Source organism: Leucoraja erinacea, chromosome 36, assembly GCF_028641065.1.
Source record: "Leucoraja erinacea ecotype New England chromosome 36, Leri_hhj_1, whole genome shotgun sequence".
Taxonomy (NCBI): domain Eukaryota; kingdom Metazoa; phylum Chordata; class Chondrichthyes; order Rajiformes; family Rajidae; genus Leucoraja; species Leucoraja erinaceus.
The window spans coordinates 7,272,226-7,290,523 of NC_073412.1; the positions used below are offsets into that span (position 1 = coordinate 7,272,226).

General features: G+C 40.8%; 1 protein-coding gene across 1 annotated transcript in view; it reads right to left on the bottom strand.

The window, feature by feature from the left end:
- ppip5k1a (diphosphoinositol pentakisphosphate kinase 1a) overlaps positions 1 to 17,399 on the bottom strand; it is a 149,172-nt gene extending 131,773 nt beyond the window's left edge. The window contains exon 1 of the mRNA XM_055662793.1: positions 17,121 to 17,399. The gene's annotated coding sequence lies outside the window, so the exon portion shown is untranslated. The remainder of the gene's footprint in view (positions 1 to 17,120) is intronic.
- Positions 17,400 to 18,298: the final 899 nt, after the last annotated feature.

Sequence of the window (18,298 nt, forward strand, 5' to 3'; positions counted from 1 at the left end):
CCCGAGTGTGTGTAGAATAGTGTTAATGTGCAGGGATCGCAGGTTGGCATGGATTCTGTGGGCCTAAGGCCATGTTTCCATGCTGTATCTCTAAACTAAAAAGTATAGAACTCAGCACATGGGTGATATTCGGTTGTAATGGCAAATTTCCAACTCTCCAGTGTCCTATTTTCGACTTGCCATTACTACACAGGTACAGTAGAAGTGATCTTACGCAGGCAGGTCTGGAAGGTTAGATCACAGGAGACCCAGGGTGAGCTATCAAACTGGATAGAAAATTGGCTTGAAGGCATGAGATAGAGGGTATTGATAGAAAGTTGTTTTGGCAAGGGAGACCCGTCACATGTCTACTGCCCATTACCCATTATTTAAATTAATAATTAAGATAAGAACACAGGTAGCATGTTTAGTAAGCTTGCAGATGATACTAAAAATGGTGGCATCATGGATAGCAAAGACGGTTATCTAAGATTACAACAGAACATATTGATCAACTGTGCCAATGGGCTATTGAATGGCAGATGGAGTCTAATTGAGATAAAGGTAAGGTGTTGCATTTTTGGTAATGTTGCTGTGCAAGTCATGCCCTGGGTCAATGGTAGGGATCAGGGTAATTATGTAGAACAGAGAATTGTACAGGTACACGGTTCTTGAAAGTGGCAATAGGTGGACAGAGTAGTGAAAAAGGTGTTTAAACACACTTGCTGCCATCAGAGCACCTAGCCTAGGAGTTGGGACATCTTATGACAGCTGTACAAGAAATTGCTAGGACCACATTTTAAGTACTGGGTACAGATATAGGATGTTGTCAAATTAGAAAAGGGTTGAGTTACAAGGAGAACCCGGAAATGCTAGGGCTTTTCATCCTGGAGCATGGAAGGATGATCTTACAAGCATATAAACATACAAAATGATTAGAGGCATGGATTAGGCAAATAGTCACAGTCCTTTCCCCTAGAGCAAGGGGAATTATGACCTAAAATTAGGTCATAAATTTAAGATGAGAAGGAAACGATTTAACAGGGACCCAAGGGGTAGCTTTTTCACACAAAGGCTACATAGAATGAATTGTCAGAGGAAGAGGCAGAAACAATTACATTTAAAAGACCCTTGGAAAGAACATGTTGAGGGGAATTTGGGCCAGGATCAAACAAAACCATCTTAGTTAGGCAACTTGGTCAGCATGGATGTTGGATCATTTGGCATATGTCCATGCCATATTGCTCTATGACTAACTCAGCCATTCACGTGGCATCTGCAGAAAGAGGAACCAGTTAAAGTGTCAAGTTAGGGAACCTTCCTCAGAATGGAAGATTGGAGCATTTACCAGGATTAAGGATGACAAAATACATCCAGGGGATCTTTAATATACATTTGAGATCCCAAACCAGGCCTCACCTTGGATCCCTCAATGCTACAATGGAGTGTCAGTAGGGACTTCCCGCAAGCCACACTCAACATTATTTTGCACTTTTATAGCACCCACCATAAACCAAAATTCTTCGGGATTTTCTGTGAAACAAACCCACTAAAACTAATCCTCCAAAACACATCTAAGATTTCACAGGAATATGGTGTTCCGACACAACTTTGCAGACACCAGAAACTTAAAATGCACTACTGAAAACATGTCAGTGCTTTGCAGTTGAACCACAATGCTCACTGGTAAAACATTTGCGGCTGTAACATCACTGCATCAGCAGTCACAAATCATGCTAATTACAAACCCAAGCAATAAACCAGCAGATTCCCAGAGTTAGCAACATTGCTACTGCCCATTCTGATGATTCAGCACTGAGACTAGAAGTGCGTGACTAACTGCACCCTCAATGTATTTTCCATGGCTCCGAATAAGGCAAGGATAATATTGCATCTATAATTTAAAGGCTCCAGCTTGTCCCATTACTACTTAGTCTATGGAAAACAATTCTTGCCTCCTTCTTCCCAGCCCAGGAGGCAGTCAATTGAACATCATGTGACATCTGGTGGCCCACCATACCATCACAACCAATTCCTGTAATACCCTACATACCTCTAGTTCACTAGGGTGCGAGCAAGGAGCATGGGGGAAATGGCAGAAAATAAAGTACTGCCACGTAATTGATCTGCAGCAGAAATTCCAAACCCTTTTGAAGAAATATTCCAATCATGTTTTTTTTTAAAAATCAAGTTAACTCACATTCAAAGAATACACATTCTTGTCATCCAAGTATCCAGGAGTAACAGTTAAGAGTATCTATAATCCCATTGCTGGGTAGACCCACAATGGCTATAATGCAGATTAGGCATTTCAGCTGCCTTTCCCTGTCAGTCATCGTCTTGGATCACAGCTTACTCCCACTCCCGTTTCTTTCCTCAACTGGGAGGTAAGAATTGGGAGTGGGAATAAGCTGAATTCTTCCCTCAATACTTCCACATTTTTTTTCTTTTTTTTTTTTAAATGTGGAAGTATTTCAGGCAAATTAACTAATTATTAGGCCAAGTGGGACCCGTTGGGTCCCGCTTCCCCAACGCAATAATCCACCACCCAACCGATCCCCAATGCAACCAGTTTCCACCACTCACCTGTCTACAGTTCAATATCCCATTCTCAACATGAAGTGAACACATTCAGATATCTAGTGTTGCATTTTAACTCCAAAGCAGTGCTGTGTACTGTGATCCCTGCTCTTACTGACACACTGTGGCTCTGCCCACATCCAAATTAATGAATGCTCATTAAAAGACACAATGTGCTGGAGGAACTCAGTGGGTCAAGCAACATTTTGAGGAGAACATGGATGACTTTTCCAGTCGGAATCTTTCTTCAGACGATAGAATTCACATCCCTGCTTCGAAATATCTCTGGATCACTCCTCTGTCTCTAATCTCCCACACCGAGACATCCCTTTCTAGATATCTGACCGCCAGCATTTGTCCTTCTGCACACCCCTCATACAATGCCCTTCATAATGTTTGGGACAAAGACTCATCATTTATTTATTTGCCTCTGTACTTCACAATTTGAGATTCGTAACAGAAAAAAAAAAAAAAAAAAAAAAACCACATGTAGTTAAAGTGCACATTGTCAGATTGTAATAAAGGCCAATTTTATACATTTTGGTTTCACCATGTAGAAATTACAGCAGTTTTCGACATAGTCCCCCATTTCAGGGCACTATAATGTTTGGGACACAGCAGTGTATTGCAAATTAAAGTAGTCGTGTTTAGTATTTTGTTGCATATCCTTTGTATGCAATGACTGCTTGAAGTCTGCGATTCATGGACATCACCAGTTGCTGGGTGTCTTCTCTGGTGATGCTCTGCCAGGCCTGTATTGCTGCCATCTTTAGCTTATGCTTGTTTTGGGGGCTAGTCCCCTTCTATTTTCTCTTCAGCATGTAAAAGGCATGCTCAATTGGGTTCAGACCAGGTGATTGACTTGGCCACGCAAGAAATTACAATTTTTAAGCTTTGAAAAACTCCTTTGTTGCTTTAGCAGTTTGTTTGGGGATCATCGTCTTGCTGTAGAATGAACCGTCAGCCAATGAGTTTTGTTTGAACTTGGGCAGATAGGACACTCTACACTTCAGAATTCATTATGCTACTACCATCAGCAGTTGTATCATCAATAAAGATAAGTGAGCCAGTACTTTCAGCAGCCAAACATGCCCAGGTCATAACACCCCCAACATCATGTTTCACAGATGAGGTGGTATGCTTTGGATCTTCGGCAGTTCCTTCTCTCCTCCATACTTTGCTCTTGCCATCACTCTGGTACAAGTTAATCTTTGTCACATCTGTCCATAAATTTTTTTTTCCAGAACTGTGGTTGCTCTCTCAAGTACTTCTTGGTAAACTGTAACCTGGCCATTCTATTTTTGCAGCTAACCAGTGGTTTGCATCTTGCAGTGTAGCCTCTGTATTTCTGTTCATGAAATCTTCGGCAGACAGTGGTCATTGACAAATCCACACCTGACTCCTGAAGAGTGTTTCTGATCTGTTGGAAGAGTGTTTGGGGATTTTTTTTCTTATTATAGCGAGAATTCTTCCGTCATCAGCTGTGGAGCTTCCTTGGCCTGCCAGTCCCTTTGTGCTCTCTTTCTTCTTAAAGATGTTCCAAACAGTTGATTTTGGCAAGCCTAAGGTTTGGCCGATGTCTCTAACAGTTTTATTCTTGTTTTTCAGTCTCATAATGACTTATTTGACTTTCATTGGCACAACATTGTTCCTTACGTTGATAAACAGCAATAAGAGTTTCCAAAGGTGATGGAAAGATTGGAGGAAAGACTAGATGCTGAGAGCTCTCTTATACCTGCATTTAAGGAGGCATTTAAACACACCTGAGCAATTACGAAAAACATGTGTACCAAACATTATGGTGCCCTGAAATGGGGGGGACTATGTATAAACACTGCTGTAATTTCTACATGGTGAAACCAAAATGTATAAAGATGGCTTTATTAAAATCTGACAATGTGCACTTTAACCACATGTGATTTTTTTCTATTACAAATCTCAAATTGTGGAGTACAGAGGCAAATAAATAAATGCTGAGTCTTTGTCCCAAACATTATGGGCATTGTATAAATCATACTGAAACAGGTGGCCATGCCTTCAGTTGCCAAAGCTCCATACTCTAAATTCCACTCTCTTTGATCAAGCCTTTGGACATATTTCGTATTACGTAGCTCATGGTCTAACTATACTCCTGTGAAGTAGCCTTGGGATACTTCGCTATGTTAAATGGTGCCATGTAATCTAGAGTCGACATTGAAATCAGGAGCAGAATCATTATTTGACCTTTCCATCTATATCAGGCATATGTTGCCAAACATACCTCCTCTTTAGTCATTCTCTGGAAAATCAGATTGTTCAGAACAGGCACCAACATTTGGCAAATTATTGACTGCATATTTTAAACATGGTTGGGCAGCATTAACCTTTAGGGGATAAATGTCCTTTTCTTTGCTCAACACACTAACCCAGTTGCAAACAAAACACATTACAGCAAATCTTTGTTTTTATAGATCTCTTTATAACAGATTTCCGTTATAATGGACAGACCTACCAAACTTCACCGCCGAGCTAAAATCCGACTTCGGCACCGGGCCGAACCTGTTGACGCCAGCCCCCTGCCCTCACAGCTTCCTCAGCCACACCTACCACCACCACCTGTATTGCTGTATTGAGACCTTGGAGTTTTGTAGCTTAAGGCAAGTAAGGCTTTAATGTTTCACCTGTAAAATAGGCACCTGAGCCAGTGCAGTTCTTCCTCAGTGTAAATTTTATTGTCAAGTCTCCATATGAAATGCCATTTATTACACTTGGTTATAGCGGACAATCGGCAATAACAGACAACATTCCCCCTGTCATGGTCCATTATAACGAGGGTTTACAGTACAGTTAACCATGCAGAAACTGTAGCTACCAGTGAAAATTGTAAACAGATCCCAATCAGATTGTGAGCATTTCTCTTGCACTTCAATCTCTTAACCTTCACATCACGATATGCTAATTAAAAAAGTACACTGTCAGACGGCCATGCAAACAAGCCCATCATGATAAACTAAAATAATAAATAGAAAATAGTAGAAAAACCTCACAGGTCTGACAGCATCTTTAGAACGAGAGATAGAAGTCATGACCATTCATCAGCAAGTGAAATTAGAGCTTTTAGACCCCAACTTTAATGTTTCGTATTGATAGTTTAATAAGGCGGAATATCAGCTGCAATTGTCCAGCAGTAAAGGGCCTGACCCACTTACGCGATTTTTCGGCGACTGCCAAAAAAAACGCGTAAATGCGACAGGCCCTTCACTGAATCACATTGAAGAGTTAACATAATGCCAAGATATTTGTGTCATCTGCAAATATTGATGCCGTCACCAGAAGCAGTAATCTGGCTTGCATCCCAAATCATACAATAAGAGAAAGAAGAATTTAAACAAAGTGCATAACTAAACTGGGAGTATTATCTCTGGTAGCCAAACATCTAAAATGAGCAACTTGTATACTTCCTTAGTACATCGATTCTTGTGGAGAAGGAATGTTTTTTTTTTTTAAATTCCACCCTGAATGGTCAACCTCTTAATTTGAGACCGTGATTCCTGATTGCAGACACCCCAACCAGGAGGTATATCAACTCCACATCTTCTCCACTCTTTAGGATTTTGAGCATTTCAATATAAAGATCTAGTTCTAAACTCAAGACCGTACAGGGTCACCTGCTTAATGTTTCCTCATACAACCAACCAGCCATTCTTGCAACCAACCGGGTCAATCTTCGCTGTACTCCCTCTACTGCGAACATATGCCACTTTAGGATCAGTACTCAGTCTGAAACAGGATCTTGACCCGAATCGTCACACATTCCTTCTCCCCAGAGATGCTGCCGGTCCCGTTGAGTTACGCCAGCATTTTATGTCCATCTTTGATTTAAACCAACATCTGCAGTTCCTTCCTACACAATATTCCAGATACAGTCTCACCAAGGCTCTAAATCACTGGAAGACCAGAAGTACTGGAGTAACTGAGCAGCATATTTGGAGAACATGGATAGGTAATGTTATGCATCAGGACTCTTCCCCAAGGAAAGATCCTCCCCATTCCCTTCTACTACTAACAGTGAAACAACATTATTAAAAAAGATCTGAGCATTCCAAGTAAGTATTTAACTTTTTTTTAATTTGCTAACTTTTAGTTAGTTATTGGACAGAGACCTCCTGGAGCCAATTAACAATAATAAACTGCTTCTTAAATGCTTTGCTAGAATAGTTGATCGGATAATTGCAAATATAGCCATTTGGCTTAACATGGGTGCCATTGTTTCAGATTTTTCAAACGTGGGTATCAAACGAATTTCATTTTTGCAAATTATCAGTGAAAAAAATTACTGATCAATTCTCAGTGCCAAGAATCATAAAGACAGAGGCAGGGCTCTCGCTTAACTTTTTTTCCCTGTTGCCAGCCTTGGGAGCTTTTTAGGTTGCCAAATGACATTTTAGGTGGTCATTTAAGTTGGCTTGCATGACGTGTGCTCGGACGAAGTGCGTAGTTACCAGTTATGCTCAATGAAGCATTCACGTATTATTTCGGCTTCAAATAAAGTCACAAACTAACATATTCACCAATCAAGACATGATATATACCACAATGACATGCAGCAAAATTATAATACGGTATCTCAACTCTTTTTACACATTGCAATGAATGTAATTTTTATTATTTCTTTCCACTTCCAAACAAAAAATGTGGTTGGATTATTCATCGTATGATCAACCCGTGTCAATACATCCTGGACCTTGATAACATATATGCTTAACCATGCACACTACAGATTGATGCAAGCATGTTTTCTGTGAAGGACCGAAAATTATCATGACATGACCATAGCATGGGTCGTTATTGCTATTGGTACAGAAACACTCTCGCTTCCCACATAATGTATCCACAACAAAATATACAGGTTGCAAGGAATTTTCTAAAGGCATTTTATGATAATAGCTGACAAAACTGACTATACCCATCTGACAGGTTAAACAATACACTAACTTACAAGAGATGGCCAAAGGACATAAATGCAGCAAATGTTTGGTAATATATTTAAAGGTGTCAAGACGCAACATAACCAGACATTCAGATGTATGTGGCAATGAAGATACCCAGTATGTGGCAATGAAGATACCCAGCTTGTAAGCACCATTTAAAAAAAAATTGTTGATAAACGCTTTTTCCATCATTCCCACTTCAGAATTAACGTTAAAATTTCAACTGAAATATCTCCTGACCAAATTTGTGATGTACATGACAGACTGTAGAAGTAAAACCTGGATAAATCCAACGTATAGTTGTGAATGTTGCTCATTAAATAACTACAGTACTGACACTACATATCAACAGCATTGATTTGCCATTAAAATGATTCTGTAATAACGTGTCAGTGAGAATCGAACACTGCGGTTTTAATGTTTCATGTGTTAAAAATTTAATTAATCCATCTCTATGGATTAAAACAAATAATAACATTGGGAATTAAAACATATTTGAATGCATTCCGTTATCAAACATACGTCAATGTTAGCTCTGAAGACATTTCAAGCACAATAGGGTCGGGGGGGGGGGGGGGGGGGGTATATGAATCATGGATAGGTGGGGGGGCCATCAGTGTGGAAATTGAGGCAGGGGAATTAGTGAGTGTTGGTTGGAGTAGGTAAAATTATGAGGGGAGCGTGGGGGGATGTCTGTAATAATCTGTGCAGGATGGATGGAGGGGGGTACAGTGAGAAACAGTCGAACACTGCAGGATGGATGGGAAGGGGGGGTTTACAGGATGAATGGGGAACCAGTTAGGATTGATGGGGAGTGGCATGTGGCTTAAAAATCGCAACCAAAATATGGAGGGTATTAATCCATCTCTATGATCCAGGCAGGGTGGCGGTGCCGCGGTCCTGGCCACCCCCGGGTATGGGGGGGGGGGGGGGGCGAGAGTGTTTTTCGGTTGCGTCTCCGGGATCGGTCCTCCAATCATTTTTGGTTCGTCCCCCCTCCCCCCCCCCCCCCCCCCCCCCCACTCTACTTCTGCCTCTGACCAACACCTCCCTCCTCCAAGGGTCTGTTTTGAAAGCGCCGTTGGCGGAGTGGCAGCAGCGGCCGTTATCAGGCCGGGCGGGGTGCGGGAGGAGGAGATGGAGCAGTCGCAATCGCCGCTGCTACTGCTGTGCGGTGCCCGACATTCGCTCCGACCAACCGTCATGCCACACTTAGCATCTTTCCCACAACCGTCGCCGACACAAAACGTCACGTTCATTTTCTCCAGAGATGCTGCCGGACCCGCGGAGTTACTCCAGTTTTTTGTGTCTATCTTCGGTATAAACCAACTTGGTGAATCGTATACCGATCATCTCTAACTATGTTCTTTCCCACGCCTAGAGACATTCTTTAGGTCGTAACTCCCACCAAAACTTCACAATTTCAAAGACCACTCTTAAACCATCCCTCAGTCTTTTCCAAAGATGGAATATGATGGAATTGTCAAAATACCTTCTACAATACTAACTTTTTTCTCCAGACAATACTAAACATATGCACCATCAGAAATCTCTGTTGTGTATTTACCATAAACATTGACCTCTGATTTCCATGCAGGCGCTGAACAAGTCAAAATATCCAATACACAGCTGAACTCTATCTGCCTTTTATAGATTTACAATATTAAGTTTCTTTTAAATGCAGATTTCAGGGCTATGATTGTAGAAATTGTTGTTTGTCAAGAGATGTATGGGACTAAAAATAATCTGGAAATTAGTACAAAATATCATGAGCAATTCAGAATGCAATTTCAGCTTTTCAACATATTACACAACTCCACACTAACACAGGCAGAAAAATGAAAGGCTTACCAAACAAATATAAAATTACAATGATTACCTTAGCCAAAAGTGGGGGTAAAAAACATTTTAATTAAGCGTCCCTTAAAATACACAGCAGCAACAGATTAAAGGTTCAAATATAATTCACAGCAGCTCATTTTGTGCTAACCTCCATTATAAAACAGTGTCATACCCTCCACACTTGTCCCCAACCCTTCACTTTAAAAAAAGTTAAGGAATACCATCTTGGCCTGCTGAGTTTTACTGAAGGTTCTACCATATCCCAATTCACACTTGTTTGGGAGTCCTTTCTATTGAATTAAATGTTCCAAAATATTAACCTGCCTCCCTCTTGCAAATATTAGTTCCAGCTATTATTTTTCATACTGCTTTACTACTGTAAATAAAAGAAAATAAATCAATTTCTAAATCATAATCATATTTTATTAGCCAAGTATGTTTTGCAACATACAAGGAATTTCATTTGCCATACAGTCATACCAATAAAAAGCAATAAAGACTCATTACCAAGTTATACGCCGCTTTGAATGTCATTGCCAGGAGGACACAGAAATACTGTGGCCCACGTTTGATTGTTAAAAGATCTGTCCAGGCACAAAGTAGTACAACTGCCCTTCAAGGACTTATTTATGTTTCCTCTTGATTAAACAACCACAGTCAAACAAGCAGCTGAATGACTGCCATGAGCTTTCTCTTTAAAATGAGTGTGACCTACAAGTGGATTAAACAGTCAGTCACTCGAGGTATTGCTAAAAGCTCAGCAGAAAAATCGACTGGTTAGCAATTTCAGTACTGGAATCTGACATTATTATTTACAGCCAAATCACAAGAGAGTTTTGCAAAACTTTACTCAAATTCTAGGGACTGTTAAACTTATCGAGCAGACACTTTGGTTTCAAGTACTCACAGTGATCCTGAGGTTCCATGCCAGGACTGCTTTTACTGGGACACACGTGACACAATATCATAAGCTGCAGATGATGACCCAGCTAAAATATGGCAGCTGTTTAACATAACACTTTATCACTGACATTCTTTACAGTGCGAGCATTCCTAAATAATCCAAGACCAACATCACGTCCTCTAGAGTAGAATAATGTACCATGAAAACAGCCCCTTGGAACCATGACAAACTATCAAGCATCCTTTAATTTTATTTTACTACCCCATCAACTCCCTCCAAAATTCAACACTCAAAACTGTTTAATTCTCATATCTACTAACAACAGAAGAAAGGAAATTCTTACTTGCAAGAGCATAACAGGCTGGCAAACACAACACATGTAGGTAATAAAATTAATAACCGCAATATTTGTTTTAAATTGTAAGTCCTTAGGGCAACGAAAGACAGTTCACAGAGTTCATAATTGAGATTAGTGTTGCGCAATGTTCAAGAGCCTGATAGTTGTTGGGAAGAAGCTATTCTTGTCCCCGATGGTCACGGTTTTCAAACTCCTGTACCTTCTTCCCGAGGGTAGGAGTAAAATGAGTATGTTAGCCTTTGATTCTTCCATTCACCAAGCAAAGGGGGCAATTCAGTGCCCAATTGGCCTATGAACCCATGTCTTGCAATGTACGGGGGGGGGGGAAACTAGAGTAACGAGAGAAAACTCAGAGAATGTGTAAACTCCACAAAGATAGAACCAAGATCTAGATTGAACCCAGGCTATTAGAGCTGTTGCATCACAGCTCTACCAGCTGCGTCACTGGGCTGCCCTAGTCAATGCTGCTTTCAATTAGGCCCTAGAAACACATCCTCAGTGAAAAGGTCTCCAAATATATAATTGTAGAAAAATCATATTTAGGGTGTTGAAATCAAATGATGCATCTGAGGTGGCAGAGTGCTCCAATGTGATAACGCCTTCAAGCTTTATGAATAGCACAGCGTGTTGTTTTGCATTTATTAATCTGTCCCTTGTCGCCTCTGTCACGTGGGATAATCCTTAGTTCCCATTTGCATATTGATCGTCCATATCTGCCATGATTTCTGCAGCCGAAACTTAAAGATATAACCCTATCAGCAGTCTAAATTAAACAAAAATATGGAGACTGCAACCCGGGTCTCTGACGTTGCAAGTGCTGTAGGGCAGCAACTCTACCGCTGCACCACCGTGCTGCCCACTAGAGGGAGCATCAATCTGCAACTAGTTATGTTAAATAAACTGGGACTCTTAAATGTTAATGTGTGATACCTAAAACGTAAAACTTCTCATGTTTACTTTAACTTGGAAACTGCACAAAAATGGAATTTAAAAGACCATCAGTACGTTTACACCTAAATTAGGCCACTGCAGTAAAACGCAGTAATACAACCCTCAAAGTTCAAGACATTAACGGACAAATATTCCCCATACAGGACATCTCCAGGTAATAAACTAAGGACACTCCTACATACAACTAGCTCCCATAATATTAAGCCTGTGGAGTTTGCAATGTTCTTCCTATGATCATGGGTCTCCTCCATGTGCTCCAGTTTCTTCCCAAATTCCAAAGACGTACAGGTTTGTAGGTTCATTGGCCTTTGTAGGTCCCCCTAGTTGTAGGGAGTGGATGAGAAAGTGTGATAACAGAACTGGTGTGAACAGGTGATCGATAGTCAGCGTGAACTCTGCGGGCTGAAGGGCCTGTTACGTGCAGCATCATTAAACTAAACTAGTTTTCCCTCGCGCATTCTACCTCTAATAATTATTCTTTCTTAGCGATCTATGTGCTTTCGATGCCATTCATTGTAACACTGTGGGGGTTCAGTTACCAAAGTATATTTTGCGATTTATAAATTGATTATAAAGAGTATATGTTGACCTATGGTGATTCATATAAACTGAACCAGCTTGCTACCTTGGCATAGCCTGTAGTTTTATCTCCTGAGATTATATTCTTGTTTCAAGGAATTTGCTTTATCAGCATACCCGAACCATACAATAATGAATTAAACCAAGCGGAAATTTCAGCTACCCATTAGAATGGAAACAAACGCTGTCTCCTTTCCATCAATGATTTAATGCTTTCTGGTCCAAAATCATATCAAATAATCCATGATCTCAATCCTTACAACAATGTACCCAAACTCGCAACTGCAGTCTAATTATGAAACAATTTAAATATCTGTACTATTAAAAATAATGGCATTAGACTGGATGATCGAAGAGCTGCCTAATAAAATGGCCTGGATACACATAAAATTTACAATGCCGATTTAAATTCATACCACCTCTTCCTTTATTTTTACCCACCTTAAGGTGGGTAACAGTACAAGGTTCTACTTCAGGTTACATACAATATATCATATTCCACCTCATGAACTGTCCGAGGGAAGAGGTACATAAAGAAACTATATATTACATCCCAACAATTAAATCAGTTATCAGGCAAGTGAATTTTCTTCTGCTGTTACCAGGCAATTAAACCATTCTATCACCGGCTAGAGAGCAGTCCTGACCTCCCATCTACCTCGTTGGAGACCTTTGAATTATCTTTAATCAAACTTTACCTTACACTAAAGGTTATACCCTTTATCCTGTATCTGTACATTGTGGACAGCTTGATTATAATCATGTAATAGTCTTTTCACTGACTGGACAGCACACAGCAAAAAGCTTTTCACTTTACCATAGTACACATGACAATAATAAAATAAACGAAACCAAACTTCTCCCAAAGAAACTCATAGAATTGCAGACACTGGACTATTGAGCAAAACACAAAGCACTGAAGGAACAGTGAGTCAGACAGCATCTGTGGAGCGATTAGACTGGCGACATTTCAGGTTTGGACCCTTCTTCGGACTTCGGACCCAGACCCGAAACATCATATGTAATTTCCTCCACAGATCCTGCTTGCCTGCCGAGTTCCTTCAGCGCTGTGTTTTTTTCACAAAGAAAAATAGGTATGTTTCACACCAGAATATCAAATAAGGTATTGTACAGACATTGAACGACTTTTTAAATGTTGTTATTGTTGAAATTTTGGAAACCCAACAATGTATTTACTATAAGATGCACAGGAAATGTTAACATGGAAAAAAATGGGTTGCATGGAACGTCCAAGATTTAAATATGTTAAATTCTCTCTTCACTTCAATCTCAGCCCCAGAAATACTGAAATACTATTTAAAAAATAGGATACTGTCATCATTAACTTTATGTCTATTGTGCTTCACGCAGGTTTGATGTGAGATTAATATTCTCACTTCCATGACCCCTGTGGAATAATAAACAACTCAGGAGCCTTCAGCTAGCTAGACCACAGGACAAACAAGCTACGATCACCACCATATACCCCCTGACCCTGACAACAACAGTTGAGACCAAAAGGAGCAATCTACACAACCTTAACCAATTCTGTCCCGAGTTCTATGGGAAACAAGTAAATTCTTGGCACCTAAAAAAATCTCCACAGGCAACTGAAAGATGGAGATTCAAAATGGCCCAAAAGGTGATGGGTGGAAAGAGTGCAGACGATTCAGCAACAAACCATCAACTTCAACGTACGCCAAGGGGTAATCCTATAGAGGTGTATAAAATCATGAGGGGAATTCACAGGGCAAATGCACAGTCTTTTACCCAGGGCAGGCAATCAAGAACCAGAGGACATAGGTTTAAAGTTAAAGGACAAAGATTTAATAGGAACCAGAGGGGCATCTTTTTCCACTCAGAGGGTAGTGGGTACGGAATGAGCTGCCAGAGGAGGTAGTCGTGCAAGGTAAAATAACACCATTTAAAGACACTTGGACAGGTACTTGAATGGGAAAGGTTTGGAAGTGTGTGGACAAAACAAGTGTGTCAGGCAAACAAGACTAGCTTAGATGGGAGATAATGGTCAAGATGAACGAGTTTGGGCGGCGAAGCCTGCTTCTGTGCATGCATTGGTTCTTCAGTTCTGTCTAACCAGTCAACTGAAAGACAAATTATGATTACAATCGAACCATTTACAGTGTATAGATACATAAGGGAACAACATTTAGTGCAAGGTGAAGCCATTAATGTCCGAGCAAAGATAGTCCGAGGCTCACCCATGAGGCAGATAGTAGATCAGGACTGCTCTCTAGTTGTGGTAGGATGATTCAGTTGCCTGATAACAGCTGGCCGTCACAAATGTGTCAATCCTCAAATTCTGTCATAATCCATATTATTTCATGAAAAAGTTAGAATTCTTACCAATGGATCCCACCACAAACCCAATTCCAACACAGAATGGAGCCACCAAAGAATGTTCATTGCAGTCTCTCTCTTTTTAAGCTTCCTCACTGAAATAATCCCTGGCAGAGTGTTAATTCTAAAGAACAAACAGGATACTGTTCAACCTTTGTTGCAGAACCAAAGTTCCTTCAGCTCCACTCAAATAACAATGTATAAAAAATTAAGCTCCAAACCAATATGGCCTTCTTTACTTGATCATAAATGGACAGGCCCTGCAAATAACATCCAATTCAAAAGATCCTTCACCAATTTGCCCTGTCACACAATACTATCCCCTCAAGTCAATATCCATGACAATTGCCTCTACATATAATTTCTATGCATCAGGACCAGATCTCACCAAGGGCAGAATTTGCTTGTGCAAACCACCATTGTGCACTTTTAGAGATGGTGGTGGGGAAAAAAAAAACACATCTCTAGCTCATGGTCCACTCAGAGCAGCAGGCCCCACCTTCCTGTACATGTGACAGGGAGAATCAGCCTACAATAGGCACCTCATGCACCAGCGGAGGACTACCACCAACACTTCTTCTGAAAATCTCTCCAAGTGCATTGGCAAGATCAGAAAGCCAGTGTCTCCCAGACCTACATTGAAGTTCTATCCACACAAACACACAACTGGAGGGCAAACCACATCATCTACATAGCTGACAAATGACTCCCAAGAACTCCAAAGTTGCGTCATGGCACACAATTCCCAGAAGCACCGAGGAATCACCCAAAACCTGCTTGGGGAAAAAAAAAATTGTAACATTGTCACCGAATCATGAGAAGCCCTGGAACGTGACAGCTGAAAATGGTGGGGGTGGTGGGGGAGGAGAGAGAAAATGGGTAGGCACTAAACATGGAGTCTCCCCATGGCTACATATCACAAACAGTAAAAGCAATGCACAACAATTCCCCCAACTACCCCATCAAGCTTCACCCACTACAGCGTCTATGGATCCCACAAGGGACTCATTACGCACTTCAGAACACACTGAACTGTTGCGGAAGCAAGGCATCCTCTACCCCAAGAGACTGCCTGCAGGGAAAATAGCTAATATAATCAGAACCATAGCAATAAATGTGGTGGCAGGACTGAATAGTATGGTGAAAAAACATATTTTCAATCAAATGGTTAAACCAAGTGTTTACATTCACACACAAATTCATTCAGACCATTTACATCTACAGAGTGACCTTTAAGATCACCACAAAGATTTTAAAATATAAAGCCTTTACAGCTTTCAAATTCAAATAATTCCTTTTATTGTCATCGCCTCAAAACATAACGATGAACAAACATTTACTTACACAAAAATGCTGGAGAAACTCAGCGGGCGCAGCAGCATCTATGGAGCGAAGGCTGAAGAAGGGTTTCGGCCCGAAACGTTGCCCATCTGCTTCGCTCCACAGATGCTGCTGCACCCGCTGAGTTTCTCCAGCATTTTTGTCTACCTTCGATTTTCCAGCATCTGCAGTTCCTTCGTTTAAACATTTACTCACAGCAGCACAACAGTTAGCTTAGTCTTGTTTTCGCATGCAAAATGAAAGTTCAGTGATAATCACTTCCTGTTTGTGATTATTTTGGCAAAGTGAAAGAATTTCAAATGGCACGTCTGAAAAAAAGCGTCACAAAAACCTGCAACCACCTGTCACAAACGTACAGCTACAGACAGAGTAACACTTCTATGTTTTGAAACTGGAAATTGGCTGCTCTGCCTGAAGTCAAGTGAAGCGTAAGGTACACAAAAATGCTGGAGAAACTCAGCGGGTGCAGCAGCATCTATGGAGCGAAGGAAATGGGTAACGTTTCGGGCCGAAACCCTTCTTCAGACTGATAGGGGGTGGCGGGGAGAAGTGAAGCGTGACTGTTTCACTTGTTGTGGGACTATGCAAAGAGGAAGGCAATAAACCTCTGAGCCCAAAACATTCCTCAGAAAACAAGACCACTATGACAAAGTGGCTGGAAAATAGGAACATCCCCATCTTCAATAGGGAAGGCTGGCATGCACCATTTTAGATGGTGACTTTCAATGCCAACAAACACTACAGAATGGCATTTGAGGTTAAAATGGCATTTGAGGTCTCTTTATATATAGCAACACGCACAACTGATATGTTCCACTGTTTAACATCAATGCACAGCACTCCAAATGATCGATTTGCAGTTTAAATTAAAATTTAAAAAACTGTCAATGTTTATAAATGTTACTAAAATAACTCATTGTTGAAAATAATGTTAACATTTTGAGCCCCCCCTTCTTCAGGGGTGATTTATTCCAACATTGTTCTCACTCGCATCAACAGGACACATTATTATAATAATAATAATAATAAACTTTATTACTGACTCAAGGTCCAGACAAGGGGCAACATTACATTAAAAATGCATTGCATATCAAATATCATAAAATACATATAAAATCTTGGTATATCACTTATAAAAACATCATGATTTATATATTTTTTAAAACACAATGCATAAGGTAAAAATCCAGATTAAAAGATGATCAATGTCCTACAACATTGATTCTGCAGCTGTTTTTGTTTAATAGTGAGCACTCACTTCCCCAGACGAGATGGTTCGGGTTGTGAAGTTGCCCTCACTCTCTGCAGCCTCCATGTTGGTTGCCGCCTTCACTGGGCATTTAGGCCCCGCTTAGTAACGCCCCTGACAACCTCCCGGCCAACCCAACTTGCCACTGGATGTTCCCGCCCAATGATTGACAACCTAACCTCCTTGCGGCCGGAGGTGGGCGGACCACATGCCGGGAGCCGGGGAAACAGCGCCGGCCGGCCGCTCAGTGGCGTGGAGCATTACTGCAACCACGAACCTGCCAATGGACAAGGTTGGGGGCAAGTTCAAATTCAAGTTCAAGTTACACAAGACAATACAATTTATTTGTTCAAGAAGGAACTGTGCAGATGCTGGAAAATCGAAGGTACACAAAAATGCTGGAGAAACTCATATTGGACGTGCCATTTGAAATGGGATGTCAGGACTGTCTTATGAAGAAAGACTGGATAGACTTGGTTTATACTCTCTAGAATTTAGAAGATTGAGAGGGGATCTTAGAGAAACTTACAAAATTCTTAAGGGGTTGGACAGGCTAGATGCAGGAAGATTGTTCCCGATGTTAGGGAAGTCCAGGACAAAGGGTCACAGCTTAAGGATAAGGGGGAAATCCTTTAAAACAGATGCCAACAAACTTTTTTCACACAGAGAGTGGTGATCTCTGAGCCACAGTTTGAGGCCAATTGGCTATTTTAAGAGGGAGTTATCCCTTGTGGCTAAAGGGATCATATATAGAGAACACGGCAGGTACGGGATACTGAGTTGGATGATCAATGATCATATTGAATGGCGGTCCAAATCGAAGGGCGATTCCTGCACCTAAAATTCTATGTTTCTAACCATTTGAAATTCTTTCACTTTGCCAAAATAATCATAAACAGGAAGTGATTATCACTGAACTTTCATTTTGCATGTGAAAACAAGACTAAGATAACTGTTGTGCTGTGTAAGTAAATGTTTAAACGAAGGAACTGTAGATGCTGGAAAATCGAAGGTACACAAAAATGCTGGAGAAACTCAGCGGGTGCAGCAGCATCTATGGAGCGAAGAAAACAGGCAACGTTTCGGGCCGAAACCCTTCCTCAGACTCCCAATACAATTTATTTGTTGTCATTTGAACCCAGAGGTTCAAACGAAATTTGGTTTCTGCAGTCATACACACAAGAAGA